Consider the following 27,891-nt stretch of genomic DNA (forward strand, 5'->3'; position numbering starts at 1 on the left):
TTGTACATTTGAGGCTGTTTATTTGTATTCTGATTTTTGTGACTTTATGGTTGTTTTCAAGTATTTCTCTGCTTCTAATGGAAGTTTGCCATTGAGGCCAGGGTTTCGCCCATAACCATGTTTAAAAGAAACAAAGCAGAGACTCTGGCATCTGGGGCTTTAAGAAAAAGACCAATAATGTGAGACTCCCATTAAAATTCCAGAAGTTGGGAACACTGCACTCTCCTGTCCAGATGTGGGACTTTCAGTACCTTCTTCCTAAGGAAACAAAAAAGAAGAGAGAATTCCTTGTATTCTGAGGGTATATGGTGCCAAGTCATTGTTGCTTCTTTTGTGGGTACACCCGGTACCTCCTCCTTGCTTCCATCTAGTGCATATACCCCTTATAGCAGCCATACCTGGACCCAACAATTAAAGTTTGGTAACAACTTAGGTACAGAACAGTAAATCAATAGGAAATAAGATATATGAGGATATAGTTCTAGGGCTTACACACAGCACACTATTATTATAAAAACTTTCTCTTCCAGTCTCTATCAGACAAGTGTAAGTGGAGAATAGATCCATATTGTATCTTTTGCACTGAATTATGCTCAGTAAAAAGTAAAATTGTATATTCTACAAGCCCTGGAAGTATAGGGTGGAATTCTTGAAAGTGCCTGAGTGATTTAGGAACAGAAGTTTCATGAAAAGTCGATAGGATTTATGCTCCTGAGTGACTTAGGTGCTTTTGAAGTCCCATCCATATTCTTATAGAAGACACGTAAGAATGTAATGGGGATGAAACAAAAAAGACCATATAGAAATTGCTCTAATAACCTGGAGATCTGAATGGAAAATGGTAACCTTTCTAGAGAATTTTTAAAATCATCACATAGAAATCCAGGGTGACCAGTATCCACCTAACCTACTCCCATTGACTTCAATCAGAGAAGACTTAGGTCAATATTGAATGCTTTTGGAAAAGAAATCACACCCCTAAAGCAGGGGATACAATTCTCTATTAAATTCTATAGGTGGGTTTCACAAAAGTTCTATAGAAAGGCTGTCATTTGCTATTCAATTTTATAGAGGTTTTTCCCAAGGATAGAGAGAAGACTCTTTGCAAAGTGGTTTATTTTCTGCTGTATCTGTCATTCCCAGAATGTAGGCAATTATTATTTCTGCCAGACACCTTACAGTACAGATAGACAGACATGATACTTGCCCTGAAGAATTTACAATCTAAGGCTTCAAATTCTGTAATTTATACCCCGCAGGCGATGCCCACACAAAGCCAACTGCAATGAATAGCCTGTACATACATGCTATCAGTTGAAGGATTAGGGCCTAATATAGGCTACCCTTTCACCCCAAAATGTTGGGGCCACCTCCAGAACTCTCTGGGATAGCTCTTTAGCTGTGAATGTGTATAACTTTCGCTTTCCTTTATAGGGAAGTAGAAAGCAACTCCATCATTTGTCTCTTTTACCCTCTCTGCATGTGTGCTCAAAGGGCCTATTTATTAGCACCCTCCATAGTTACCCTGAAATTACACAAAGGAATTTCCACTGTGCTGGGTGGGCTACATCATAAAAATATTATGATGGAAGGTGTTAATGGCTGCCATCAAGCACCTCTTTATAGATAATCACAGACCTGGTTAAAGCCTGGTTCTTTCAGGCTAATGGAAGGAACAGTTAAGTGCCTTTATGTAGTGAGATAGCTGGAAACAATAGAAGCCACCACCCAAGGGAATGGTCACTATTCCGAACCAAAATTGCATTGGCTGAAAGCGTTCCTTGATTACAAATACAGGGATGAGAGATTATTTGTAAACTGCAGGGTGTGAAGTGAATGTGTCCCTGAGAGGGAACAGACACAGAGCTTTCTGGGCTTGGGAATTTCTAAGTAAGGTAACTGCCTGCTGTTTGTTTCTACAGTGTTCAGGAAACAGGACTCTCCATATGTTTTTTGTAAATGAACAGGATTTCACATACTTGACTCATAATATCAATGCCCTTTCCTAATGGAAAAAACTGCAGTGCCCCAAACATTGGTTATCTGCTCAGGCCGAAGGGGCAATAACAAACAACTTAGCAATATTAGCACCTCTCATTACACTTTTAGAAAATATTGATTTCATAAGTAAATACTTTGTCTACCATTTCTATCCTCCATGCTTCAGTCCCATTTGCTATACATTCCATATCTTACACTTTTAAAAGTGTATTGTTTATTGTTCCTCTTAACAAATGTGGCTTAAATATAATAAACAGGGGTGGATTTGTGCTGAGATTATATATGGACTGGCAACAACTGTTACTGTACCATGCATCTATCAATAGTTGTTTATTTTATTTTAAATCTGTAAAAACATTTCCTTGTAATCCCTTGATCTGTACAGTAATTTCCTTTTGTTCCAAGCTGTTAAAGGTGTCTTTGAACTACTCAGAAGGAACTATTCGTGTTCCGTCAAGACAGAGCCACTTTCATCATAAAAAATGAACACAGAAATCAAAGCAAAATACCAAAGGTGGGTGGACTCTGCACTACAACAGGATAAGAGTCTGGATGGCTGTGGAAAACTGCCAGTCATTATGGTTTTAAATTGCTCTTGATTTGTGCAGGGGAACAGACCCAGTGCACAGCACCTTAATCTTTCTTCAGAGTTATCTTTTGTGTTTATTTTCTGCTCTCAGGATCTCTAAAATTCTACTCACTCTTTGTCACTGCCAGGAAAAAACAACCTGCAAGCTCTCCCCTTGTTGATAAGTAGGTCTGGTTACTTATGGATAGATATCCTGTTGTGCTCGCCTCCTGTGGTCTTGAATTTTGTTATTGGTCCAAGCACAGTGCTCTCAGGTCAGCATTCTTCACAAAATACGTTTACATGAAAATCTGTCGGTTTGGGCTCTAAAAAATAGCAAATAACCACCTATCTACATGCTTCTGTTTGAAAAACATGTAACCAGAAGAAAATCTTCAAAATCTGGAATGAGAAGCAAGATCCTCAGATTGTAATCACAGAGAACATCCACTTTTGAAGTGTAATGTGTATAGACACTGATGTGTTTGCAACATCAATGGAGCAACAAAAGGAACATGCTAAACCAAAAACAAAAACCCCAATGATTTGGAGATATTGTAAAGAAAAAAGAATAAAAACATAAGACTTGATCTGGTGCTAGTGTAAATCAGCATAGCTCCACTGGAAATAAAGAAGCTATGCCAATTCACCCCAGCTAAGTCCATGATTCAGGCAGCTAAAGAAAAATATAAAATAAAGTAAAAAGCATAAGCTTTGTACAGCTGAAAATGTTTTGGGCTAGTTGGTTTCAGGTAATTACTGGGATTAAATTAGTGTATTTGATTTACAATGCAATTTTTGGAATTAAATGGCAATTTCTATTTATTTGTCTGAACAGGAAGCAGTGTTATATGAGTTTCATGCTATTTTTCACTTGAACACAAACTCACATAACTAAGCCAAAATTATCTGGTCTTTTTTTGCAATTAAAGAAAATACTCTTTTGTAATGGGCACTTCTTGGTTATGCTGTTCTGTGAAATATGTGACTTTGCAAAGAATAGGAAAGAGATGAAAACCTCCAAGATGTATTATTTAAAAAGAAGAAAAGAAAAGAAAAGAAAAAGAAAAAGATCGCTAATCTAAACAAAACCAGAGGAAAAAAACCCTCAGAAAATATTTCAGAAAAGGAGTATATTTAATTGACTGCAGCCTCAGGAGAGGCAATTTTTGTGCCAACAAGTTATGTGGATTTTATGTGCCTATTAGTCTGCTATTCAATTAAAAAATGTGCACTTACCATGGCAACTCCTGCGTCTCATGATACACATGCTAATTCTGAGATATTTCTATAAAAGCACCCTCTTAAAACATATGCAAACACCACCAGCCATGATCTCTAGGTGTTAACAGTCACTAAAAGGAAAGGTAGTAAAGCACACAGATGAAGTGCCCTGTTTTATAATTAATTCTTTTTATAGTATAATTCTAATTCTGAAATACAGACCTACTTCCACACAGGAACATACCAGGATAAATCATATACATTACACTAAGCCACTGTAGAGTCTTGTAAAAGAAAAATGTCTACTTTTTAAAAGAGTCATATATGAATGGATTCAAGATAGCAATGTTAAATAATTCCCCCCTCTGTTTCAAATCTATTGGACGTCCTTTCTTGTTTTTCTTTAGAAAATGAGTAAGATTTACACAACCTGAGCCCCATAAGTCCAAGTTAGCTGACACGGGCCAGCTATGGGTGTTTAATTGCTGTGTAGACATACCCAATGAGTGCAGTGCCAGGCCTTAGTTGTGTAGAACAGTTACTATGAAAAATAAACCAAACTTGTAGGTACTTCCAAAGCCAGAGGAATTCAGTGTGGCATGGTAGGTTAGAAAGATTTTGTATTTTGACTAGTTAACCTACTTCCAAATCATGGCAGCTGCCATGTTAAAGGACGTCTCACTTAGAAATTATGCCCTAGTATTTATTCTTATAGAGATGTCACACTATAAGTGATCTAGGTCAATTTGCTAATACACTATTTCCTCTGAAACTACTTGAGACACACATGACAAACAGAGGCTTATCTTCAAAGACCATTATATTGAAATGGCACAGACATATGAGCCCACAGAATATTCATAAGCCCTCTCTAGCAGTACAGACTAGTATGTATGTGTTCCTGGAATCAGTAGGGAGTGATTAATACAAAAAACCCAAGGCTGGCTGTGCAGATAGCCAGCCTTTGAAGCCCAACCAACCCAGGGGATAGCGAGATGGACTGGTTTTACTGGTTTGCAAGAGGCTGGGAGACAAAGCAGAACTTTGGGTATAAAAGGCTGAGTTCAACCTGATAGAGTCGTCTTCTTTCTGATCCCAGCAAAAAGACAAATATCTGGTCCAAAGGGGTGTGTATGGGTGGAAGGTGAGGGATGACTCAATCCTTGCTGAAGGGTTCAAAGGATTTTGGCCTGCTAGAGCCCCATAGGACAGATTTTTGACCAATTTTTGATACGTGTAGGTCCGTTTATTTGTTTTGATATTGTTTCTCTGAATGTTTTTTATTTCCGAGTAAATATATTCTGCTCAGAAAGAGCTGGGCAGTCACTTATCATTCACAGAGAGAAAGCAAAGCACAGATGCGGGCCTTTAGGCAGACTGGCTTGCTGGGGATATCAGCTTGTGATCTGCAAGGTGTGCTTTGAGTTTCCTGCCTCATGAAGCCTGTAGCACATTTTAGGGCCAAATTCTAAGCTCATTTACCTCTTGTTCTCACGTCACAGAGCTCTCCTCCTCCAAGCTCTCCACTTGCCCCTACAAGCTCATTTGATCTCCTCTCCAGGCCTTCCTCACCCTCAATCTCATCCCCTTTGTTATGTCCTAGGGGCAGCCGGTGTAGGAAGCAATCACTTGAGGCCAGAGAGCAGACAGCTAACCAAAACCTCCATTTTATTTACAGAAACAGAGAGCTCACTCAGCCGGTTGAAACCGGCTGAGCTATCCCTTAATAGTCTAACTCAGTTGCCATAGCAACAAAACCCATGACAACCAAATACACAACATATTCCTCCCCCCCTAATAAGAACATCCCCTAAATAAAACACACACTAAACTAGAGAAGGAGGGTAGACTGCCTCCATTCCCGGCTAAACCCTGGGGATTATTTTGCCCCATAACCGTGGGTTCGCCCTAACTAAAGATCCAGCCGATGAGGAGGCCTTCTGTCTCTAGGTGGATTACGGCGAACTTCTGGTGTTGTTGCACCCGAAAGTACTAGGGGCTCAGGGTCCGCAGCACGAATAGGTGAGGAGGTGGTATCAGCTCGTGCTGGGCAAAGGGGTATCTCAGCTGCCGGCAGTAATGGAGGAGAACAGTCAGGAACAGGTGACTCATGATTCGGTGTCTCACCAGGAGGGGTGAAGTCAGACCCCTCAACTGCAGATGGGTCCTGAAGACTGGCATGACCTGGCAACAACTGATCTACATGTCGCCGCCAGGTAAGATTCTCTGCAGTCCGGACTGTATAGGAAACAGGTCCTGTTTGAGTGATGACTGTGGCCGGGACCCATTTAGCTCTGGAAGTATAATTCCGAGCCAAAACTGGCTGCCCTGGGCTAAAGGTTCGGTCTTTTGCTCTGGGTGCCCGTCTGATTACTTGATATTGCTGCTGATGTTGCACAGTTTGTCTGGGTTCAGAAGGTTTCAGCAGATCAAAGCAAGTGCGCAGCTGTCGTCCCATCATTAGAAAGGCTGGAGAAGCCTGGGTCGTAGCATGAGGTGTGTTTCTATAGGAAAGTAAGAAGGTATCCAGACGCTTTTGAATGGAGTGTTGTCCCTTTGCTGATTTCAAAGCGTTTTTCATTGTCTGCACAAATCTTTCAGCTAATCCGTTGGTGGACGGATGATATGGTGCTGACGTGATGTGGTGTATCCCATTTGCCTTCATAAAATTTTGAAACTCCTGAGAGACGAACTGCGGTCCGTTGTCACTCACAAGTTGTTCTGGCAGACCAAAACGACTAAAGAGTCCTCGTAGTTTTTGGATAGTACTCTCTGCAGAAGTGGACTGCATTATAGAGACTTCTGGCCATTTAGAATGGGCATCTACTGCCACCAAGAACATGCTTCCTTCAAGGGGGCCAGCAAAGTCAACATGAATACGTTGCCACAGGTTTTCAGGCCAGTCCCATGGGTGTAGGGGTGCCCACTGGGGTGCATTTCTTACACTCTGACATGACATACAAGCTTTTGCCTTCTCTTCAATAGCGCTGTCCAGTCCAGGCCACCAAAAATAGCTTCGTGCAATTTCCTTCATGCGCACTATTCCACAGTGACCGGAATGTAGCTGTTCTAACATCTGTGATCTCAGGGGTGGTGGAATAATGACACGCCTCCCCCACAACAAACAACCAGATTGGACCGATAACTCCATCCGCCTGGACATGTAGGGAACAAGGTCGGGTGAGACCGGAGAGGTTTGTCGAGATTTTCCATGCATCACCAGGTCCATAACTTGGGATAATACTGGGTCAACGCGGGTTGCCTTCTTTATCTGAGTAGCAGTAATGGGTGTATTCTCTACCTGTTCAAAGTAGAAGATTTCCTTTTGGGCACTATCTTGATGTTTGACCGGTAAAGGCAACCTTGAGAGGCCATCTGCATTGCCGTGCAGAGTGGATTTCCGATATTTGATTTCATATGTGTGTGCAGAAAGTATCAATGCCCAACGTTGCATACGACTAGCAGCTAATGGGGGAATGCCTGTGTAGGGTCCAAAAATTGATGTCAGAGGTCGATGGTCTGTAAGAAGAGTAAACTTTCGCCCAAACAGGTACTGATGAAACTTCCTAATTCAAAAAACAATTCCTAATGCCTCACGTTCGATTTGGGCGTAGTTAGTTTCTGCTTTGCTTAGAGTGCGTGAAGCAAAAGCAATAGGTCTTTCTTCTCCCGAAGGCATAATGTGTGACACGACCGCTCCCACTCCATAAGGGGAAGCATCGCAGGCCAATTGCAGGGGTAAGGATGGATCAAAGTGCGTTAGAACTTCAGAATTTAACAATGCATCCTTAGCTTTGTTAAATGCAACATCACAGGCTTCAGTCCACTTCCAGGCCTAGTTCTGCCCAAGGAGCTCATGAAGTGGTTTTAGCAGTGTGGCTAACTGTGAGATGAACTTTCCATAATAGTTCAGTAGTCCTAGAAATGAGCGTAGCTGGCTTACATTTCGAGGTGGGGGAGCCTCCACAATAGCTTTAACTTTTGCAGGGGCCTTATGAAGACCTGCAGAATCGATGATGTGTCCCAAATATTCAACAGAGGGCTTGAAGAATTCACACTTGTCTTTGCGAACTCGTAGGCCATACTCTTCCAGTCTTTGTAGGGTAGCTTCTAAATTCTTTAAGTGATCCTCTTCATTTCTTCCAGTGACCAGGATATCATCCAGATAGCACTGAACTCCTGACAAGCCACACAAGATCTGGTCCATAGCCCTCTGGAACAGGGCGGGAGCCGATGTGATTCCGAAGGGTAGGCGACAGTATCGATAAAGCCCCTTATGAGTCACAATAGTCAACAGCTCTTGGGACTTTTCATCGACGTGCATCTGTAAATATGCTTGACTCAGATCAATCTTACTGAACTTTTGTCCCCCAGCCAGGCCTGCGAAGAGGTCATCGATGCGGGGAAGTGGGTATTGCTCTGCACACAACACTGGGTTGACAGTGACTTTAAAATCACCGCAAATCCGGAGAGAGCCATCTTTCTTCACTATTGGAACGATAGGAGTGGCCCATGAGCTATGGGTAACTGGTATTAGGACTCCATTGGTGACCAGGCGCTCCAGGTCTGCTTCAACTTTTGGCCTGATGGCATATGGCACAGTTCGGGCTTTCAGATATTTTGGTGGACTGCCAGGTTTAATGTTCAATGTCACAGTGATTCCCTTCATACTTCCCAAATCATCTCCAAAAACAGCAGCATGTTTCCTTAGTATAGGGGTTAGACTGGTTTCTTCTTTAGTCATCCGGTGCACTTCTGCCCAGTTCAGCTGAATCTTCCCAAGCCAAGACCTACCCATTAAGGCTGGGTAGTCACCTCTCACCACAAACAGTGGCAATTTAGCCGCCTGTCCATTGAGCTCCACCTTAACATCAATAGTGCCCAACATGGGCACAGCTTCACCTGTATACGTCTTCAGAACAGTTTTTGTTGCCTTAAGCGGAAGATGCTGTAGCTTTTCCTTATACACAGTCTCAGGAACCAGCGAGACAGCTGCACCGGTGTCTAGTTCCATGCATATAGGTTTGCCCTCCAATAAGGGGGTTACCCAGTATTCATGTGAGCCCGCTGCCAAAGACAAAACATGCAGTGGCACTTCCTCTTGGGAGGAGGTGTCACCTTGATCATCCTGGGTCTGCTCTAGGGTATGCAAGGTTCCTCTTTTTGTCGGCCAGACCACAGGCCTCTTTTTCTTTTGTTTACAGGCACACTCAATGTGTCCCTTTTTGCCACAGTGTCGACACACCAGGTCCTTACACCAGCATTCTGATGCCTGGTGACCCGGCTTACCACAGCGGTAACATTCTTGACTCTGCACCGTTTTGTGGGTCAGTTCTTGTGACACTTTTTGCACCCTAGGGGATGCACCGATGTATTGTGCCTCCCTTGTAGCCAGTTCCATGGAGACAGCAATATCAACAGCCTTCTGTAATGTAAGCTGAGCCTCTGTCAGTAGGCGCTTCCATATAGCTTCACTGCAGAGGCCACACACTAACCTGTCACGCAGGGCATCATTTAACATCTCTTTAAATTCACAGTGTTCTGCTAGCTTTTTTAAAATGGCTACAAATTGTACAACTGTTTCATCTTCCTTTTGGTCTCTTTTGTGGAACCAATATCTTTCAACAATTACCAGTGGTTTTGGGGAGAAATGAGACCCCAGGATTTCCACAATGTCACTGTAAGATTTAGTCTCAGGCTTAACAGGGTGTAGTAAGCTGCGTAGCAGAGAGTAGGTTTTAGCCCCTACAACAGTTAAGAATATTGGCACCTTCTTCGCTTCTGTAATGTCATTTGCAATACCAAAAAGCTCAAAACGCTCAGTATACACATGCCACTGCTCTGTATTCTCATCAAAAGGCTCCAGGGGCCTGGTCAGAGTAGCCATGATTTTTAGTTTCACTTTCACAGTCAGTGCAAACAAGCAGCTTTTTTTCTTTGTTTGGTCTTTACCTTGACTTCTACTTCCTTCTGTTACTGGAGCAGCACCAGGATCCCACCCTTGTCGCCAGTGTTATGTCCTAGGGGCAGCCGGTGTAGGAAGCAATCACTTGAGGCCAGAGAGCAGACAGCTAACCAAAACCTCCATTTTATTTACAGAAACAGAGCTCACTCAGCCGGTTGAAACCGGCTGAGCTATCCCTTAATAGTCTAACTCAGTTGCCATAGTAACAAAACCCATGGCAACCAAATACACAACACCCTTCCTTTCACTTCATCTTAACAACTCACTCTCTTCTGGCTCTTTTCCCTCACAATACAAGCAAGTTCAAGTCTCTCGCATTTGAAACCTTCCACCCTTGACCCCACTTGCTTCTCCAGCTACCATTCCCTCTCCCCCTTCTTCCTTCCATTTTAGAGCTCATTAAATGGTGCTGTCTACAATCACTGCCTGGAGTTCCTCTCCTCCAATTCCATTATATATGAATTCCATTCTATATGAATTCCATTCGGAATGAGGGAGGCAACCTAGTGACAGAGGATGTGGAAAAAGCTAAAGTACTCAATGCTTTTTTTGCCTCTGTCTTCACGAACAAGCAATTCCCAGACTACTGCGCTGGGCAGCACAGCATGGGGAAGAGGTGACCAGCTCTCTGTGGAGAAAGAAGTGGTTCAGGACTATTTAGAAAAGCTGGATGAGCATAAGTCCACGGGGCTGGATGTGCTTCATCCGAGGTTGATAAAGGAGTTGGTGGATGTGATTGCAGACCCATTAGCCATTATCTTTGGAAACTCATGGTGATTGGGGGAGGTCCCCGATGACTGGAAAAAGGCTAATGTAGTGCCCATCTTTAAAAAAGGAAAGAAGGAGGATCCGGGGAACTACAGGCCAGTCAGCCTCATATCAGTCCCTAGAAAAATCATGGAGCAGGGACTGGTAGATACACTGGAGGGTAGGGATAGGATACAGAGGGACCTAGACAAATTAGAGGATTGGGCCAAAAGAAATCTGATGAGGTTCAACGAGGACAAGTGCAGAGTCCTGCACTTAAGACAGAAGAATCCCATGCACTGCTACAGACTAGGGACCGAATGGCTAGGCAGCAGTTCTGCAGAAAAGGACCATGGGGTTACAGTGGACAAGAAGCTGGATATGAGTCAACAGTGTGTCCTTGTTGCCATGAAGGCTAACGGCATTTTGGGCTGTATAAGTTGGGGCATTGCCAGCAGATCGAGAGACATGATCATTCCCCTCCATTCGACATTGGTGAGGCCTCATCTGGAATGCTGTGTCCAGTTTTGGGGCCCACACTACAAGAAGGATGTGGAAAAATTGGAAAGAGTCCAGCGGAGGACAACAAAAATGATTAGGGGGCTGGAACACATGACTTACGTGGAGAGGCTGAGGGAACTGGGATTGTTTAGTCTGCAGAAAAGAAGAATGAGGGGAAATTTGATGCTGCTTTCAACTACCTGAAAGGGGGTTCCAAAGAGGATGGATCTAGACTGTTCTCAGTGGTACCAGATGACAGAAGGAGTAATGGTCCCAAGTTGCAGTGAGAGAGGTTAAGGTTGGATATAAGGAAAAACTTTTTCACTAGGAGGGTGGTGAAGCACTGGAATGGGTTACCTAGGGATGTGGTGGAATCTCCTTCCTTAGAGGTTTTTAAGGTCAGGCTTTACAAAGTCCTGGCCCTGGATGATTTAGTTGGGAATTGGTCCTGCTTTGAGCAGGGGGTTGGACTAGATGACCTCCTGAGGTCCCTTCCAACCCTTACATTCTATGATTCTATATCCTCTCCATACTGGCTTCTGGCCTTTGTACTCCACTGAAACTATTCTCATCTAAGTCTGTAATGACTTTTTCGTAGCTAAAGCACAGAACCGGTACTCTATCCTTTGACAGCTCTTCTCCTTGAAACCTGGTCCCCCTCCTCAACCTTAGCTTCAGCGACTGTCTTCTCCTGGTTATTCTCCACCCCTCTAATCACTCTTTCAGTGTGTCCTTTGGAGGATGCACCTCATCCCCCTCCAACTTCTGCAGGATGTTCCAGGTTTCCTTGGTCCATTCTCTTCTCCCTCAATACCTTATATCTGAACAATCTCTTCCACAAACTCAAATTCAGCTACCATCTCAATGCTGAGGACTCACTGATCTCTACTTCTGTCTCCTTCTGTCACAAACTAAAATGTTAACTTGCCCCTCTAGCGTTTTGTAGTGGGTGTCTAGACATCAGCTTAAGATCGTGATAGCCTAAACAGAACTTTTTCCACAACCACCCAAAAATTCTCCCTTCTACCTCCTCTTGACCACTGTTGACAACACCACCATCGTGCCTGTCACTCAGTCCTGTAACCTGGACATCCTCTTTGACTTGGACCTTTCTCTAGGTCTTCACACCCAGGTCATGTTTATATTTTGTCTGTTCTTTCTGCACAACATCTCTAAAATATAGCCTTTCCAATTGATACACACAGATAACACTTTCTTCAGACTCTTGATTACCGCATCCTTTTCTCTCATCTTGACAAATGCAGTCTTGCCCAGCTCATGTCCATTCACAAATGCTGCTGCAAAGAATATTTCCCTTGCCCATTGCTTTGACCATGCCACACTCTTCTTTGCATCCATCCACAGGTTCCCTCTCCTCCATTGATGCAACATAAGCAGCTTGTCTTAACTAGAGCTGTGGGGGGAAGTTAACCCCATTTTGCACAAGATGTTAATATTTCAAAAATTGGTTTAATTCTGATTTGGAAAAAAAATGAAATTCTCCAAGACACAGCATTACAGTTCTCTGTCTCTAGTGAAGACAAGCAAATTATGTTTGATGCATGGCAGACTACCTGGAGCCAGAGTCCCTGCACACCTTGGGAGATTGGGTTGCAGAGAAACCACACTCCCAGGTTCCTGGTTCCCCCTTAATCCTGCCTGGCAGGCTACAGGATCCCAGCTGGTGAGTGGTGGAGGAGCTGGCATCCTGTGAGTCCCACCAGCAATGGAGGATTTGGCATTTCAGCTTTCAGACTCCTGGTTTCCCATCAGACTGCCTGGCAGGCTGTCAAGGTGCTGGGAGCCTGAAACCATCAGAGCTGGGAACTTTGACACTTGGGACCTGCACCTTGCAGGCTCCAAGAGAGACAAGCAATTGATCTGACAGTCGAATTTTGAAACCTTCCACTTTCAAGGCTATTAATAGGCATGTTTAGGCTACTGGTGCACTGATCCCATTGCCTAGCAGCTCACCAATGTTGTGTCTCATTGTTTTCTTATACTCTCCTGTGTGTATCTATCTATTGTTTCTCAATTTACGCTTACATTGTAGGCTCTTTGGGGCAGAAATTGTCTTTTTTGTTCTGTTTGTTCAGCATAATGGGATCCGCCATGACTAGGGCTTCTAGGCCTTATGATAAAATAAATATATACTGTATATATATATGTATTACAACCTGTGCAATCTCATTGTAGTCAAACACAGTTGGCAGAAACTAGGACTGGACAAGAGGGGAGGATCACTTGAAATTGCACTCTTCTGTTAAATCCCTCTGAAACATCCAGCACTGGCCAGTGTCAGAAGATGGGATACTGAGCTAGATGGACCATTGGTCTGACCCAATATGGCCGTTCTTATGTTCTTACATTTCCAATGAAAGCAGAATTTGGTCCTGTAACTGGAATTCAGTTAAACTATTTTTCTGATTATTCCTGAGCCAGAATAGAATCCTCCCTCTCTTATAGCTGTTTTGTTGACTCTGCAGTGTTCACATCAGTAAAAACTAATTTGTCAGTAAAATAAGCAGATATAACTGAATATACATGGTAGCAGATCACTTCAAGGTGGTACCCTTTTACACAGTTGCTTTTCAGATTAGAGCCATATTTTCAAGAAAATCATCTCTTACCTTGCTTAGGTTTCTTAATTTCTCTCCCCTTCTTATTCACCTGATGATGGAATGCCTTCATTTATCTACCTTTTAAGGTCTATACACCTATATGCTATATAATTTGTGCCATATGTCATCTTCTTTCTCGTATTTGTAAATTTCAGTATGTCAAATGTTGAGGTATAATATGAAATACAGTTGCAAGAATGTCTGGTATATCAAATTAAATTCCAGACAGGCTCATCTTTTGAAGGTGTTGTGTAAGTTTCCTTTGAGGATGAGGACTGAGAGGTCAGATATAGGGTGATCGCTTTGTGGAAAGTGTTCACCCACAGGTGATATGGTATTTTTTGTCTTTTATCATTTTTCTGTGCGAGTTCATTATCACTATATCGCCTGTGGGTGAACACTCTCCACAAAGCGATCACTCTATATATGACCGCTCAGTCCTCATCCTCAAAGGAAACTTGCACAACACCTTCAAAAGATGAACCTGGGAGCTTAAATTCATAACTTTTCTAGATACTAAAAATCATGAACTCAACAGACACACTGGATTTATGACTTTGTTGCAACAATCTAAAACCCACTTAACCTCCTTCCCTTCCTCCCATTCCTCAGGTTCTTTTCTTCTATGACTGGAGAGATGCTAAATGGACCACTTCACCTTAAATGGTCCCTTGAAATAAGTATTTATCTCCTTATGCTAAATAATCTGTTCCATCTTGCATTTAGCTGTGAAACGCTAAGTACATTTCCTAGATCTGAAGAGGAGTTCTGTTCAAGCTCATCTCTCTCTTCAGTTGAAATTGGTCTAAAACAGTGGTTCTCAAACTTGGGCCGCCGCTTGTTCAGGGAAAGCCCCTGGCGGGCTGGGCTGGTTTGTTTACCTGCTGCATCTACAGGTTTGGCCAATCGCAGCTCCCACTGGCTGCGGTTCGCCACTCCAGGCCAATTGGAGCTGCAGGAAGGGCGTCCAGCATGTCCCTCGGCCTGCGCCGCTTCCTGCAGCCCCCATTGGCCTGGAGCAGTGAACCGCGGCCAGTGGGAGCCGTGATCGGCCGAACCTGCGGACGCGGCTGGTAAACAAACCGGCCTGGCCCCCCAGAGGCTTTCCCTGAACAAGCAGCGGCTCAGGTTTGAGAACCACTGGTCTAAAAGATATTACCTCACCCACCTAGTGTGTCTACTATCATGTGACCAACACAGCATACTCCTCAGTAAGTAATGTAAATTGTGCTTTATGAACTGCATTCTGGTGTTAGTCCACAGAAAGTTTTGAAGATGCTGGATATGGAAGTACTGTACTATGGGCACAGGTACTTGGAAATTTTGTAGCTAATACCATTCCAGGGAGGAACAATTCTGAACTGCTTTTTCACATGATGGATGTGAGTGATTGTCATGAGCAAGCTACAATGTCCTGTTTGTATCACATCTCTGCAATCCTGGGAAGGGAAAGTAGATAAAAGCTTCAATTTTTATACAAACCCTTTAAAGTCTTTAAATTGGACACTGCCACTTTAAAGACCCACACCTGGTTAAGATTCGTGTTTCACTGAATTCCTGCTACTGTAATGAGCCCTGAACATCAGGCTGAGAATGTGATCAATACAATTAATCACCAGCCCATGCACAATTTCAATAACACAAAAATTGCACGCAGTTTGATTTTCTAACTAAAACCAATATTTCATGCAATGGAAAGGGTGAAGTTTCAATGCATAACAAAAAAAAAAGAGTTTGAGTTTAAAAAAAAAAATCTGGCAGTCAGCAGGGCCACGTGAAGGTGAATGCATAAATCAAATAACTATACCATCTGTTATAGCAAACTTAACGGGAATTAAGTGGCCCATATTTTCTAAAAATATCTTTTGTTGCAGTGTGCAGAAGTACATCTCAAGAAGTGACTGATGAAGAATATTGGAATTGGACTTTAATTAGGAAGCTTTGGATTTGGAATACAATGCGAGCTCAGTCAAACTATCAGAAATATGAGCTTATTAGCAGAGAAATGGGAATGAATATAAATTTGCAGTACTCTCTTTCAGTAGTTTAACAATGTATACCTCCTTGTCAAGAGCAAGGAATGGGATTAAGGAGTACCTACTTTACAAGTTATAGTGAGTGGGCACCGAAGTGTGCACAGAAGCTCCCCTCCAGTGGGCTCTATACGCCAATCTGATTTAAATTTCTGGTACTTTTTTAAAAGACTGGGAAATTCAATAACAAAAATCTTTCTTAAAAAATTAGAGTTGAAGGTATATTTCAGTGGAGAGATAGTCACCTTGTAAATGGGGTATTTACCAGAAAGCATAAGCATAGCTCTGGTGTATGGGGGAAGCTCCCTGGATCATATGGAGGGTACTCTCATGATTTTGATTTTCAACACTGTCTTCTATAGACAAAGATGGTCCAATGGTTGGGGGCACTGGCCTGGGATATGAGAAATCCAGGTTCAATTTGCTGCTCCGCCACAGACTTCCTTGGGCAAATCACTCAGCCTCTCCATGCTTCAGTTCCCCCATCTGTAAAATGGGGGTCTTGGAGAGGAAATGGACACTGCTGGGATAAACCCATCCATTGAAATATCGTGTGAATGACACCCCTGTGATCAGCTGGGTCACAGAATACATGCAGACACTGCAGTATCATCACTATTACCTCTTTCCAGATTCACCTCCAACACTAACCGGTGGGAACAAACTAGGGCAGAGGAATGCTGGGTTACTTTCTCTCCCCCACATCCCTGGTTTGTACACTGCACTACATAGATTCTAAGAGCTTTAGGGACCATCTTTTTGTTATATGATTATACAATACTTAGCATCATAGGGGCCTGGTCCCTGATTAGTGCTTGTAGGCACTACCACAATACAAAGAGTAACTTTAATATTTTTTTTTAAAAAGGGGCAATTTGGGGACTCGGGTAGCACAGACAGACTTCCAGTTTCATTAGGGAAGAGACATGTTCACAGACTATGGTGATAGGCATGGTATAAAACTCTACACAGAATAGAGATGAGATTTAGGGATTGAGTGAGATGTTCTGAGAAAAAGGGGGTGGTATATGGACTCTGATGGGGGCAAAAAAAGAAAGAGGCTAGAATGTAGAGAAAATGTAAAAAGTGAAAATAAATTTGTACTCCTGAAGATGGGCGTCTTGAATGAGGAAAGAGGAGAAAAGACTGATCTTTGGGAAAAAGTGAACAGAAATTTGTAAAGAGCAGTAAAATACATATTTTTAAAACCTGAGGTCTATTCCTGGCTCTCCAACAACCTGCTCTGTGCTCTTCACCGCTCTGTGCCTCAGTTTCCCTCTCCCACCTTTTGTTTGTCTTGTCTATGTATTGTAAGCTTTTCAGGAAAGGGACAGTCTCATATTATGCATTTGTATAGTGCCTAGCAGTATCGGGCTCGGCTCTCACAGAAGCACCAAGATGCCCCAGCTAACTCAAATAGATTTTGGGGACAGCTGGTCAGGAATTTTCCATCTCAATAAATTTAAAAAACTGAAAATGAAGTTTCCGCAAAACCAAATTTTTCCATAGGAAAATTTCATAATCATAAAAAAATTAAAATTTTCCACCCGAAAAATCAAAATTAAATATTTATTTTGTTCCAGGAAACATTGGTTCACTGAATGGTTTCAAAAAGTTTTGTAAACTGAATATTCTTATTGAGTGCACTGCTTATAGAGTTGTAGTTTGGATTCCTGATACCCCTCTTCTTTCCTATGGGCTGGTTTCCCTAGCTGGACTACATCTTCTCTGAGAAGAACAGGAGTACTTGTGGCACCCTAGAGACTAACAAATTTATTTGAGCATAAGCTTTTGTGGCCTACAGTCCACTTCATTGGATGCATGCACTGCATGAAGTGGGCTGTAGCCCACAAAAGCTTATGCTGAAATAAATTTGTTAGTCTCTAAGGTGCCACAAGTACTCCTGTTCTTTTTGTGGATACAGGCTAACACGGCTGCTACTCTGAAATCTTCCATGATGTAACACAGTATCCCTGGTGACTGAAATGGTGTGGTCACATGACTGCAGTGCTTCATGGGAGATATAGTCCAGCTGGGTAGCTCATGAAGACATTGGTCAATGAACTATAACCGCCATGAGGCAATGCAGTTTAGCACTGAACTGACTCAAAAAATGAAATGTTTCACTATTTCCAAGTAGAAATTTTTCAGAACTTTTTGTTCCATTAATAGTTTCGATATTTCACCTTTTTATTCCGACCCAGGACAAAAATTAATGTTGAAATATCAGAATTTCCTATGGGATGGAAATTCCAATTTTTGCTCAACCCTTTGATTGGGTATTAGGTATTGGCTTTTATCAATGTATTCTATGTATATTCTCAGATCCCAGGAGGGTGAGAGACTACAGCGGAAAGGGCTGGGTAAGGAAGCAAACTGCGGGGGATGGGGAGGAAATCAGGCTGTAGTAGAAGGAAGCAGATGAGGGAAGCAGTTTCTGGGGCCAAGAAAGGAGTTAAGTGCAAAGAGCCAGCAGAGGGTCTTTTGAACAAGTGCAGTTCTATAAAACTGCTAAAAATCTGTATTAAGTCTTTGGGCATAGGAGGTGATGGGAGGCGAGTAGTACCATAGTTAAAATGGCTGCTATTACATAGTGGTGGTGGTGGATGGGGGGCATTTTATTGTTCTTCTCTGGTGTGTGGGAGGGAGTGGGCTCCTAATGCAAAGTATGAGGCAATGCATAGAAATTTATATTATATGGCAGAAAGAAAATGAGCATTAAATCACAGAAACGAACATTTTATTTGTTTGTTCAGGTGTTGAGTGTTCTTGTGGAATATATTTCACAGTCTATCTTACTCTGATTGTTAATGCACATGAAATGCCTAAAAAGGAATGTTGATTTAAAAAAAAAACCAAAAACTGTTTTGGATCAATCACTTGCAAGGCTGGCAATGTCTGGGAGTTCTGAAGAGGTAGCACACTCAGTCACCAACTGAAAAGGTGTAGTTCACATCAGTGACTAGCATCTAAGCTCCAGATACCATACCAGGCAGGACGGGTAATTCTAACAAGACTTTTGAGAGAGGACACTCAAAGCCCTATAGAATAGGGATGAAAACAGAAGAGGGATATACAAATTTCTCTAAACCCCCATATAATTCAACAGAGAGGTGATTATTTCTATAGGTTTTTGACCTTGCCTATAGAATTGTATAGCAGAGAGAGGATATCTCAGATTCTATAGACTGTGTTACAAAACCTACAGAAACATTATTTTCTATGAAAGCCTAGAAGTCTTTTCTGTGATGGGAATTAAAGAAAAATAGGGGATTCCAGAGAACTGCTCCCCACCTCTCTTCTCCCTTTAAAAATGTGCTTCCTGCGGCCATGAACTAGAGATACGTTATTAACTTCACCCTTCTCTCAGCATAGGAGCATAACATCAGAAGGGACATTTTTGATTCACTTCATTTTCTATACTGAATATTCACAAACTACACCTATGTCCCCTTGACCTCAAAATGGAAAACCTGTCAAAAAGGGCATGAATACCTGTTTGTTTACAACAGAATTGAGAGAGAGAGAGAGAACTGGCCTTTATGATGGACAAAAAAAAAAAGAGCAAGATTGTATACTCCATAGTATTTGTTCTGCCAGAGAAATAGCCACAGTATATAGTGAAATATAAGAGAAGTAAAGTAGTGGGTAGAAGTTCACTTCTTTCCTAATGAAAGTAAGCCCCTGGACAGAAGAAAATGTGATGATCATTACTAGGAGTCTGTTAGCAGCCCCCATTAGGGGACAATCTAGACCCCTGAAGGTTTACTTTCAGGTTGATCTGCTGCACTATGTGCTGTGAGTCAGTTTCCACTAGATGTGAACATCAGCACTCTCTCGGAGCATATTCAGTTGAGTCCCACAGACATCATCAGTGCAGATGTAATGTCTGGCTCGATGGAAAAGGCTGTTGCCAAGGGCTACATTCTAGGAGTAATAGCCATAATTCAAGCCTAAATCAAGACTAGGCTATATTGGTGAGGATATAGCAATACCCACAATGATAACAGCATTAAACAAAAATATATTTAAAAAGTACTTGTATCAAATGCATTTTATTGTTAGTATTATTAGACTTAAAAAAACATACTGTGGGTATAAATCTAATTAAACTGCAGTAACCAGCTATAAAAGCTATATACAAACACTATGGTTGAATTCCTGTAATTCTCATATTAAAACCTTTTACCATAAGACGTCTTGTTTAAATAAATAGTCTGTTATATTGTTATAGTGAATGCTCTCTGACTGTTATTACCAGTTCTTTCCAAGAGAGAGCAGTAGTGAATTGTGTTATCTTTTCAGGAGATAGTTTTACGCAAACACAAAGTATGTTTTCAACTTTATAACCTTTCAACCTATTGACCATGAAAAATGCTCCAACATAACCTGACACATATAAATGTTTAAAGTCCAAAGGGTAATTATCTATATTCATAGTTAAAACTGTGCCTTGATTTCACAATAGAAACCATATGTTCACTCAAAACACTTTCAATAGGCTAAATAACACCCAGATTAACCCTGAGTTAGTTTACTGGTTAAAATAATAGCAGCATCTTCTTCTAATTCAATAGTTCATTTATCATTTTTGATCAAAGCATTGAATGTGAACTTTCAATATTTGAAAGCTTAACTTGAAAAATAAACTGCATGCAAGAATGGTAGAAATTCTACAGATGCTTAAGTCTTATCTTTACTGTCACAGAATGTGTTTGATACTAGCGCAGGTTGTGTTATTTGGTTGAAAGTGGAACTCCATGTTGCCACGCATTTAATAAACTAAAAACAATTCTCTCCCCCAAATGACAAGGACAATGACTTGTTTATTCCCCCCACCCCCACATCCTGCACAATGCCTGACAGAATGCAATTTAAAGCAATTCTTGATAATTTTCTCTTATGAAAAATGCCTCTAAGCCCAACTCACTCCAAGGAAGGGTATGAAATGGAGGAGGGCACGCTGTGTAAGACACACATAATGGATTCTTACCTAGCAACAAGAGCAGAAACTTTGGTGGTATATTAAATGGTACCTCATTTAAGTTTTAGAATAAGTAAGCTATTTAGATATAAGTCCCCTTATCTTCTTCCTGGTAAGATAGGAAGAGATCATATGGAACCTTTGAAACCAGTGCAGCCGAAAATTACTAACAGAAGACAAAATTGTATATTACAGGAGTAATGACAGGTCAAAGGAAAGAGACATTAAAAAAAATACGGAAACAGGCAAATGACTTTTCAGTGAGTGCCAATGCTGTGCACGTTAAGCTAGTTAAAAGCTCCTTCTTTCCCTGCTTGTCATGTCATTGTTCCCTGTCAAGCAGGAGAAGAGAATACCTCCAGCTAGTACATAGTACACAGGATGCTTCATCAAAAAAGTGTTTGCTGCCTGCAAATCTGAATTGACATTTTCCCTATGTACATTATAAAAGCTCTATGGAAACTGCAGTGGGCTGAAGTGCAGAGTAAGCTGGGAATTCTGCAGAAGGCTCAGTGGAATGTTGGCTTGGTTACAATGTCATTATTTCACGTGGAAATTGAAGCCTGCCCCTCTCCCACACACACAGACTGCAAAAAAAAAAATCTGTCTGGACAGCATCACAGAGAAAAAGCACACTCCTGTTGTGCACACAAGGTGCCTTGTTCCATCTCTTCTGGCTTTGCAATAGAAAAAAATTACTCTCTCCTGCAGGGCGAGGGTGAAGCCACGTGTTTGGCTGATTAGCATAAGAATATATTTCTTCATAAATTTGGACTCTTCCCTTGAACTGCTGGTATTCTAAAATGCTGCAATTTTGCATCCATCATTGCATGGTATGCCCTAAACAAGTCAGCGGAACCATTCACCCTTAGAAAAGCTGGCTCTCAACTAATTTATTCACTATGCGAGAGTCTTCATATGGTTCTCTTACACACCTTTACCATCATTTATGCATCATTTACCACACAGATAGGAACTGCTAATAAATCTGTTATATGGAATGCTGTAAGTAAATGGGAAAGGTCTTTCATATTTAATATCTCAATGACTTTGTAGCCTTCATTTTGTCATATTGTAGATTATTTTGGAGAAGGTTTACTTGAGGCTCAGTGTTATTTATCAACAATGCCTCTGCACATCTGAATATAAACCAAACACTCTGAGCATTTGCATTGCTGGGAAGAACTGTATTAGATGCCAAGTACAAGTTACTGAAAGTTAATGCTGGTACAGTGCGAATTACAAGGCTACTTGTAATTATAATCTGAGTCGCATAAACTCTGCCTGAACAGGGCCACAATTTTGTTTTTGCATCAGGTCCTGCCGCCAAGTGTTTGCGGACCTTGATGTTCAAAAAGTTTCAGGATTGAAGATACTAATGTCAATGAAACTATGTCAGTTTATGCTAGCTGAGAAGCTGGTCCATAGTTTTTCTCAAGGCAGATTCTCACCGTGAACCTTTAACTATGTCCTAGCTCATGTTAGTGCACATACAGCATTTTTAGAACTGGACATGCCATCAGTGGCTCAGAATGAGTCATTTTAGAAAACATCACATGACATAGGCCAGAAACCTGTATTAAATCCAAAACGAAGAGCAAACAGGTGTCTAAAATGTTCTCAGAGATTCAAACAGAGGAAAAATAGCATATATCACTGTCTGTCAGTGTGTGCGCATGCACGAGCACACACACACACACACACAAAACCGTGTGGGGAGAATCTAATCAACCACTCCTGGGTTTGTGAATGCAGGTCAGACCTGAATCAAGAAGTTTTCCTTTCCCATTTCTCTATTTGCAATGAACTATAGCAAGGATTCATGAAGGCAGTGCAACATTCTGCAAAACTTTTACATTACATTTCAGGCCCAAAGAGAGAAGGAACAGGTAGCAATGCAAATTGAACAGGTCATTAAATTCCCCACTCAACAAGCGAACCAGCAGAAAAGAAGAGATACACTGTTAATGTTAATCAAATGGGGTCATGCTCTACAGATCTAACAGATTCCTAAGCATAAGTAGGGCCTAAGTTGGTGGGAAGAGAGACACTGTGGGGAAGGATGGAAACAGCAATTCCTCTTGTTAAAATACAGTAATTGAATTCACATACACCTAGGGACAAGCCAGAAAGAAAAAGAGAAAAGTTCATCATTCAGGCTCTGGGTGCAAAGAAATAATCTGGAAAAATTAGGAATGATATAGTTTATCTTTGCTCTTCGTTTATGGTCCTTCAGAAAGTTCAGTCCACAGTCAATGTTTTTCTCCAAGCCACGTTGAATTAATTTTTCAAGTAGGATTTCATGACCATATCAATCCCGAATATCTATTGCATTCTCTTCAACCAAAAGTGGGGGAAAACAAAACAAACAAAAAAACCCAACAACCCAAGTTTAATCTGACAATTTTTCTTTAAAAACCAGCTCAGTTAGTGATTTCTCTCATTATTTGTTCCATTATTTCACTGGGCTAAGTCTCAGTTCCCACAAAGACTTACACACGTGTTTAATGTTAAGCACATTAGTAATTCCAATGACTTGCAGGATTGGAGTCTTATAAAGTAAATTTCATGGATGGTAACTGCTAGGTTCGCTCTGATTTTCTTGTATACAAATCAGGGCTTCATCTGTTTTTTTCTGCATTCTTCCAGCAGTTCTCGGTTCTCCATGGCTTTTAGAAAATATTTGTCAGTGGTTCAATGCATTTACTTGTGGATTCTCTTAGTATCAAAGGAAACACATCAAGGCTGGCGATCCAGATGTGTTCATACATTCAGAGTATTCCCTTACTTGCTTTTTAGAAACAGTCTAATTTTACAAACTTTTCCTTGCTAAACGCTCAAGCTTATTTTTTACTTTCTTTCCATTTTTGGGTTAACGGCGAACTTTTTAAAAAAAGTTCATCTTTGCAATTTTGAGTCATTCATTTAATCTTCCTTTTTATTTATGAAAACTCCTCCCCCACCCATTAGGACTTTAATTTCTGTTAAAACCTTTTGTAGTCTCCTTAACCTCTACACTTAGCATCATCTCATTCTTCTCTTTTTGCTGCTCTCATTCCTACAATACTTGGCTGTATTCTTGTTTGGTTGTCTCACTTCTTTTCCAATACAGTATTTTTTATTATTATTATTAATTATTATTATTTTCTTGAAGTTTGAGCCATTCCCTTGTGAAGCCACATTGCCCATTTCATCTTCCCTTGTTACATATTTTTTTCTTCAGAGAAAGCTAAAAAAGACACCAGGACTTTAATTGTGCCACCCTAGTCTTCTTCCAGGCAACTAACTCAGTAAGGAAGCAATTCTGCCATTGATTTCAATGGGGCTAGGATTCCTCCCTACATGTCTTATGTCATGAAAGTTTGCTCCCCTTAAATCTAATATTATTGGACAGCTCCATGCTGTGAAATAGGTCTATCCCATACTATACCGAAGTCAAGGTCCCTGGTTCTAGACTTCTCTATTATACTCACATTCACAGTAAGTTCCAACCCCTCAGTATGAAATAGATCCATAGTGGTTTCTCCTTTTTTTAAAAAAAAAAAAGCATGAATTTCTCCCTGACAATGCATTCTTGTGAATATCTGTAACCCAACAGATTTATGGGCAGCTAAAATCCCCCAGGAAGAATGTAGCCAAGAATTTTCCATTCCTGTTGTCCTTGTTCAGATGGTTTGTAGCTGATGCTCACTATTATTTCTGCTTTGCCTTTCATTCCTTGCATCCTTATCTTAAGAATAATCACTAGCAAAAAACTTCCCATTGTTAAAATATTGCTGGCTGGCACTGGAAAAATATCTTTTAGCATAACAGCACTACCCATTCACCTCTTCTTCCTTTTCAACATATTTAATATCTGCTTCCAGTTCACTACTAACTACTTTGAGCAGCCTTGCAGGAAAAGGCATGTTTACATTGGCTATAGAAACACTTGTAATCATATTCACCACAGCAACTTCATAGCACTTGATACAAGTGTGTGTTTTTTTTTAAACTTAGCAGACATTTTGAAATGCACTACATCACTGCAGCTTACCCCATTGCAGCTTACCTTACACCACCATTTTAAATATATTTTTTTTTTAGCAAACTTCTATTTTCGGAGTGAACCAGAGCAACAAAAATTATAAAGAAAAATAAAGAAATTAATTCTCCAGACAGCACTTCTAGGAAAATACAGCCAGGTATTTATGTGAGCATGTATGTGTTCTCAAAGCCTTCTACTGTGTAGAATCAGAACTGCTCAGCTGTGTGTCATAGACCTTTACCTGCTACCAGACAATAGCAATTCTCCTTTAAAGTGTACTTTTGGATCATGAGGATCCAGGTTCTATCCCCACTTCTACCAGGATATTCTGAATTGCCATGACATGCAACACAAAGACAAATGTGAAATTCCTAGATGGTTAAGGAATCATTAGTATTCAGAGAAGGACAGGGGAAAAAAAAAAGGATTCACCTTCTTGAAAAGTGCAACAGGATTGTTTGAATTTCAAAACACCCAGTGTATGGGTATATAACTCAGAGAAGCCATGAATAAGAACCTGCATGGGGTTATCCACACATCCATGAGTATTTTGTTATTTACTTCACTACAGTTAATGACATAACATTCCATTTGTTGTACGTTCTTTTCTGCATCTACTTCTGCCACTAAATATAGTGCAGAAGTGTTACTCATCATGACAACAGGAGTGGGAATAACTAATGGGTTTATATTACTTGTACTTATCTATTTTTAATTGATCAATTTCTATTTGTGGTGAAAAGTCCCTTAAAATCATTAAACAAACTGATTATGAAGAGGTGTGGTAAATGGGAAGTTACCATAGATGCCACTTCTATGATGCAGTCAAGTAGGCTGACTGTGAAGATGAAAGCATATATCAAATACCTATGCCTCCTGAAGCAGTAAATGGAGAATTAGGATAATTGCAGCAGGTGGGTGGGGAATCTGGGAATGGAAGCTACTGTTCTTCATCTCAGCCTCTTGCTCTTTTTTTCTCAGCTCAATAACAAATAAAGAGAGTTTGAGGGGTCTAGTAAGGTACAGTAGAAAGGATCTCATTACTCTGAGCCATTCCTTGAGCTCTAAAACAGTAAGAAATACTTAAATATAGTGCAGTCAGTATCATCCCTCTCAGTACTTCCCTTTAAGGAAAAAAAAGTGAATAATCAGGAACAATCTGATGAAACCAATGATACAAAGAACGCTGTTTCCTTGTTGGGTGCAATTTTGCAGCAGACCATATTCTTATCTCAGCTACTCCTCTGTAAATATGAACCAATTCAGTAGACTTCAATGGAGTCACTGCTTTATAATATGTAACAGATTGATAGCACCTTTTACATTATCATGTTGCTTAACACACACTAATGATTGTAAGCTCTCTGGGGCAAGGACTGTCTATTTGTTAGGTGTTCGTACAGTGCGAGCCAATGGGGTCCTGGTTCATGACAGGGGCTCCTAGGTGCTATGGTAATACAAATACATAACAATGAATCATCACATCAGGACTATAGGGTAGTTAAGTATTATCATCTCCGTTACACAGACTAACAAACTAAGGCATAAAGGTTATTCACCTGATTTTCTAAAGTGCCTAGGAGCCATGACTCACATTAATTCAGAGGGCTGTGGGTACTTGATACCTCTTAAATGAGGGATAAGAGACTTCTCTCTGAATCCTTTCTGTGATCATGGGCATAATCAGAACTGTTTTCAAGCTTCCAGAATTTTGCTAAGACCACTCCTATCCTCCCCATTAAAGTAAATTTGCTCCATTTAAAAAATATTTTTGGGGACTGGATTTCAAAATTTTAGATCAGGTTATAAATGAAAGTGAGTATAGTGGTTTTATCGTTGTCCTTACTTTGTCATGCACACCTGTGGCACTGCATCTAAATAATTACACACAAAAAGCAATGTTAAAATAATGTTAATGTTACAGTCAAGCCAGCATTAAGATTGTCTGTATAATCTTATTTCAGCTCCATGTGCATGTACATTATGGTACAGTCTTTAATTACATGATCACATACTATTTTTTCCCCATGGGACCCCTGTTCATATGTGCAATTTCTTAAGGTTTTATGACAGCAAACTAAAAAGAACTGAAATTCCATCATGTAGAATCACACTGACAGGGCCGGCGCCAGCGTTTTTGCCGCTCCAAGTGGCGGAAAAAAACAAACCAAAAAAAAGCTGCGATCGAGAGGGACTGAGGGACCCGCTGCTGAATTGCTGCTGAAGAGCCGGACGTGCCACCCCTTTCCATTGGCCATCCCAAGCACCTGCTTGCTGCTCTGGTGCCTGGAGCTGGCCCTGCACACCGAGTCACCAACAGGGCTGGAACCTTTAAACCCACTGCACAGACTTCTGCTATTCAGTTAGCTGAAGTGGTGGACGTCTATGCAGTGGGTCTAAAGGTTCCAACCCTAGAGTAAGACAATCTTCTGCTGCTATGTGGATAAGCACTAGAGGGAAGGGGAAAAGACACATGCACAGTTTGTCACTGGGTTTCACAGATATTTTTTGGCAGCTGAAGAACAGTGAGACTCAGGAAACTTGGGTTCCATTCCAGGTGTGTGTGTGAGTGTGAGTGAGATAGGCATACTCTAGTGGTCACAGCCTCTTATGCCCCTGTTCTCCCTGAGCCTGACCCCAGTAACCTGCCTCTCTCAGTTTCAGTCTCTTTGCTGCCCAGCCCCCTCAGGAACCTTGTCCCAATCTACTCCCTCTGGTCCAAATTTTACCCCCTCTGCTTCCAAGCCAGGTCACTTCCTTCTCTGTTCTATTCAGGCACAAGCAGGGGAAGCATTGAGAACACAGAACAAAAAGAGTCCCCCTATTTTCATTTCCTGTGCCTGATGCTATTCCCAGCAGCCAGAGGCCACTGTGGCAGAAGTCCTCAGCCTCTACAGTCCCAGAATGGGACTCCAGTGCTCCTGGAGAATTTAGCTGCCAAATTCTAAAATGTCTCTACTGAGAATGTGCAAACTGAGATTTTTCAAAGACTTATACTTGGGCCAGAACTCAAAATGTGTACCTTTTTGTCACAGAACAGCAGATACCACGGTGACCCTCCTGCCAAATTTCAAGTCCTTGCTCCAAACAAGACCTCCCCACAGTCCTGGATTTAATGAGGCTGCCCTGCTTTGATCCCTCAAAGCCACCTGTCCTGGTTGAAGAGCAGTTTGCTCCAGGCATTTAGTTTGAGAGGGCACGTAAAACAAATGGCATTGTG

At 41.3% G+C, this 27,891-nt stretch overlaps 2 long non-coding RNA genes across 2 annotated transcripts in view; both read right to left on the minus strand.

The window, feature by feature from the left end:
* LOC123376436 overlaps nucleotides 1-27,891 on the minus strand; it is a 159,385-nt gene that overhangs the window by 75,776 nt on the left and 55,718 nt on the right. The gene's annotated exons all lie outside the window — the stretch shown is intronic.
* On the minus strand, nucleotides 49-27,826 carry LOC123376437. Its single transcript, XR_006581789.1, has 3 exons — nucleotides 27,694-27,826; nucleotides 26,518-26,545; nucleotides 49-258 (listed from the first exon to the last, which is right to left on the minus strand). It is a non-coding gene; the product is annotated as an uncharacterized LOC123376437 (long non-coding RNA).

The sequence above is a fragment of the Mauremys mutica genome, chromosome 8 (assembly GCF_020497125.1).
Source record: "Mauremys mutica isolate MM-2020 ecotype Southern chromosome 8, ASM2049712v1, whole genome shotgun sequence".
In the NCBI taxonomy this organism is placed as follows: domain Eukaryota; kingdom Metazoa; phylum Chordata; order Testudines; family Geoemydidae; genus Mauremys; species Mauremys mutica.